Source organism: Palaemon carinicauda, chromosome 8 (assembly GCF_036898095.1).
Source record: "Palaemon carinicauda isolate YSFRI2023 chromosome 8, ASM3689809v2, whole genome shotgun sequence".
Classification (NCBI taxonomy): Eukaryota; Metazoa; Arthropoda; class Malacostraca; order Decapoda; family Palaemonidae; genus Palaemon; species Palaemon carinicauda.
In genome coordinates, this window is record NC_090732.1 from 91987753 (window position 1) to 91992948 (window position 5196).

Below are 5196 nucleotides of genomic sequence, written 5' to 3' on the forward strand. Positions count from 1 at the left end.
TTTGTTGACATCATTGCTTCTTTTAAAGTGCCGCTCTCGTCCGCTCTTCCACTACTACTAGTACGTGAGTCCCGGTAACCCCCTCCCTACACTCAAGTTCAGGGCAAGGAAGAGTACTTTCAACAATAAAACCACTCTCTCTCTCTCTCTCTCTCTCTCTCTCTCTCTCTCTCTCTCTCTCTCTCTCTCTCTCTCTCTCTCTCTCTCTCTCTCTTTCTCAAATAATTTTGTCGCCCTATGTCTCTCTCTCTCTCTCTCTCAAATAATTTTGTCGCCCTATGTCCTTCCCATTACACTTATTCATTAGTAGACTTGGTTCAGAAAGCTATGAGATCATTGGCCTGACTGACTCTCGAATTATGTTCTAGTAACAAGCAATTTCGAATGCCACCCGCTGCTTTCAGACCACCCGTGTCTTTAAAAAAAAGAAAAAAAAAAGACAAGACTATTTTACTTACAGTGTAATTTTCTACGATTCAGTTATCATTGTTCTCTCTGATAGGCCGCAATTCATCGCTAGTATTCTCTACTTCTTTCCACATTTCATTGCAAAGTATTTTCATTCCGGTAACAGAGTATCATCAGAGGTAAATGGTGATGCAAATAGCGAAAGTGGCGATGATAAAATTGTTGCTTTACGGCTGGAGTAAAAAAAAAAAAACGTGGCTATCAAACAAAAAGTGCACAGAAACGTTACTTTATTTTATTTTATTATTATTATCATTTTTACTAGTTAAGCTACAACCCTAGTTGGAAAAGCAGGATGCTACGCCCAAGGGCTCCAACAGAGATAAATAGCCCAGCGAGGAAAAGAAATACCAATCATATATCAATTTCTTGGTTAAGGATCAAAAGACGACTTTGTGTAACTTTTATGAGCCAAATCCCTAATTTTTTATGCCTGAACAATTCAAAATAACTGATTGAGTTTCATTAGTTGGTACCAAAGAGAGAAAATAAATAGTATGTAAATATCGATGAATGAAGACGGGGACTAAAGAAAAAAAGCATATTTATGAAAGTGAATTTCGGATAGGATACAAACATGGTATGTTTATATGTCATCATACGTCACCACGATTAGGTGATACATTCTAGAAGTAACTGATGCCAAATGAAGTGGTGCGAAACTGAACTGTTGTATTTATTTACATTCAGTTACATGTATTTATTATTATTATTATTATTATTATTATTATTATTATTATTATTATTATTATTATTATTATTAGCTAAACTACAACCCTTGTTGGAAAAGCAGTATGCTAGAAGCCAAAGACCTCCAAGTGAGAAAATAGCCCAGTAAGGAAAAAAAAATAAATAAACTATATATGAGAAGTAATTGTGAAAATATAAAATGTCTTACGATCTGTAATAATAGTAGAACAGATCTGTTCAACATAAAAATATTCACTGCAAGTTTGATCTTGTGAAGTTCCACCGATTCGACTACCTGATTGGGAATATCAGTCTACAATCTAGTCACAGCTGGAATAAAACTTCTAGAATACTCTGGAGTGCTAAGCCTTAGGATGGAGAAGGTAAGACTGTTAGAGTAAAATGCATATCTAGTACTACGTTTAGGATGGCACACTCTGGGAAGATTTGAATGCAAAGGATAATCTGAATTATGAAGAATCTTATGCAACATACATTGAAAAATAATGGAATGACGATACCAGAGATTGATATTAAGATGGCGAATATAAAAATGAATAGACAGAGTTTTAAGTAATAGACTGCAGAGAGCTGTTGTTGCTAGGCCCCATTGTGACTATAAGAATACAATGTCTGGTGTTCCTCAGGGTAGTATTCTCTGGCCATTATTTTTCATACTATATACACGATATGTGGTTTAACCTAGAAAACGAAACAGATGAGGATGCTACTCTTTTTGCCTGAATCCAGTCTCCTGGATTTGCTGAATTCCTTAGTAGAGTTCTATCTAAAATTAGTGTATGGTACAAATTATGGGACATTTGGTTATATCCTAACAAAACTCAAACTATGATTGTGAGAAGGTCGAGGACAGTGGTTCTTCAACATCCAGATCTCTGCATTGATAATGTTTCTTTAGGGTTCTCTTGGTTGAGGGTACACTTGGGAACACTATTCTATCTTATTTCTCTTCCTCTTGTTTTGTTTAATTTTTTATAGTTTATATAGGAATATTTATTTCGATATTGTTACTGTTCTTCAATATTTCATTTCCCTTGTTTCCCTTCCTCACTGGGCTATTTTCCCTGTTGGAGCCCCTTGGGCTTATAGCATCCTGATTTTCCAACTAGGGTTGTAGCTTAGCAAGTAATAATAATAATTAATAATAATAATAATATTAATAATAATAATGTAACTAAAATTTTAGGTGTGATTCTTGATTATAAATTCATTTTTTGATAAACTCTAGTTCTCTTTCTTCTTCAATTGCACAACAATAGGAATTATTGGGAAAGTCTATTAAGGTTTTCGGTGATCAATCTATTCTGAATCAATTTTTTAATATTTTCATTTTACCTTCTTTTGAGTATTGTTCCGTCTGGTCTGCAGTTGCTAACTCTCATTTTAATTTGTTGGACAAAAACTTGCTGTCTATTAAACTTATTATTTTCGATCTGGATATTATTCTTTGGCATCGTCGTTTAATTAGTTCTTTATGCATAAGATTTTCCACAATCCTGACCGTCCTTTGCATTCAGATTTATCAAAATTGTACCTTCCTTTACGTGCTACTCTGGTACAGTAAACTATATCCTAGCCTCAGGAGTGGTGGAAGGATAAACTTTCGGCCTGCGAGCAAATCAATAAAAAAAATTAGATAATCATTTTCAATGCAGAAGGCGTGTTGGCAAAAAAAAGTGGAACTATTAGCGAACCTAAATGCCGACATACTATGCATATAAGAAACGCACAAAAACTCCATCCTACCAAGATTCCCAAACATGCACTTAATTATTTCCCGCTTAAGTCTACCCATGGAAGTGCAATATTTGCTCGGGACAAATCAATTACCCAATATAGCAGAGATCTCTCTGCTGGGGGTTTTGAGATCCTTCAGGTAGACTGAACACATAAACATTGTGTCAGTTTATAAACCACCACCTACATCCTTTGCGTGGCATCAAACAATCTATCCTGACAATAAAGAAGTCCTTATAGTAAAGGACTTAACAGCCACAATATCATCTGGGGCTACGACCGTAATAACCATAATGGAGAGACGGGGAAGGAGTGGGCCTTAACACATAACCTCACCATCTTATACGACGCAAAGGACGATGCATCCTTCCAAATTGCACGCTGGGGAAGAGGGTACAACCCTGACCTGGTTTTTGTCTCCTCCAAGCACCGCAAAACTTTGCAAAGATCATATCTAATCCAATTCCTAAATCTCAACACCAGCCAATGGCCATCGATATAAAACCTGACATAAGTCTCTCGTCATAATCTATATATGACTGATCTATTTTAACGTTGTTACTAATATCATGATATTTCATATTCTTTACTAATTACTTTTTATATAGTTTATTCATTTCCTTATTTGGTTTCCTCAGTGGGTTAATTTTTGCGGTTGTAGCCCTTTGTCTTAATTGTTATGCGTTTCTAACTATGCTTGTAGCTTATGTAGTAATAATAATCATCATCATTATCATCATCATCATCATCACCATCATCTCCTCCTACGCCTATTGACGCGAAGGGCCTCGGTTAGATTTCGACAGTCGTCTCTATCTTGAGCTTTTAAATCAATACTTCTCCATTGATCATCCCCCACTTCCAGCTTCATAGTCCTCAGCCATGCAAGTCTGGGTCTGCCAACTCTCCTAGTGCCTTGTGGAGCCCAGCTGAAAGTTTGGTGAACTAATCTCTCTTGGGGAATGCGAGGAGCATGTCCAAACCATCTCCATCTACCCTTCACCATGATCTTATCCCATGACACTCGAGTAATCTCTCTTATAGTTTCATTTCTAATCCTGTCCTGCCGTTTAACTCCCAATATTCTTCTGAGGGCTTTGTTCTCAAATCTACTAAATTTGTTGGATATTGTTTCATTGTCATACCACGACTCATGTCCATACAGTAACACTGATCTTACTAAACTAATATCTATCCTTATTATATATGTAATATCAGGCGATTTGATTTCCAAATTTTACGTAGCCATTGTCTGATTCACTTTTATTTTCAATCTTTCATTAAACTCAAATTCTAAAGATCCTGTTTTAAATATCATGTTTCCTAAACATTTAAATAATTCCACCTCATTAATCCTCTCTTCTAATGATATTTCATCTTCCACTGCATATTCCGTTCTTATCATCTCCGTCTATCTTCTATTATCTTGAGCCCAACACCCTGGGACATTTCATTCATTCTAGCAAGCAAGCTTTGCAAATCTGTAATGTTCTGCAAATAAGGACAGCGTCATCAGTATACTCTAATTCAGCTAATCTCCTGTTACCAATCCATTCCAATCCTTCTCCACCACCTCCAACTGTTCTATACATTGCAAAATCCATGAGGAGGATAAACAACATAGGTGACAACACATTCCCTTGGAGTACTCCAATGTTCACTGGAAATTCATCTGATAAGACTCCGCTAACATTAACTTTGTACTTACTATGCTCATGAACAGACTTAATAAGATTTATATGTTTAAGAGGAACTCCCTAATCACGCAGGACTCTCCACAAAATTGGCCGTTGCACTATCAAAGGTTTTTTCATAGTCCACAAATGCCATCAAAAGTGGATTTCTATATTCTACACATTGCTGTCTTAAAATTAGAATTTGGTCTGTACAACTTCTACTATTTCTAAATACTGCTTGTTCATCTCTCAGCTTTTCATCAATCTTTCTGTCTAGTCTTTTTAATATGAGCATACTATATATTGTCATGAAAATAATAATAATAATAATAATAAATTCTGTATAACTGTCCAAATATAATCTCACTCTTGGTTATCGAATGGAGTTATCGCCATGTATATTTTAGTCACAGTTAAGTAGGCCAATAGGTTCGTATGCAGGTCAGGGTGAAAGTTCTTATCATATACAATTTTCCGAATGTGTAATTTATTAACTTGATGTAGTGAATTCCATATTAATTTGTTATACGTGGCTGATTATTTCTGTAAAATTACGGACAAAATAATTCATGACGTCTATAGCGACGCGTTAAATACTGAGGAA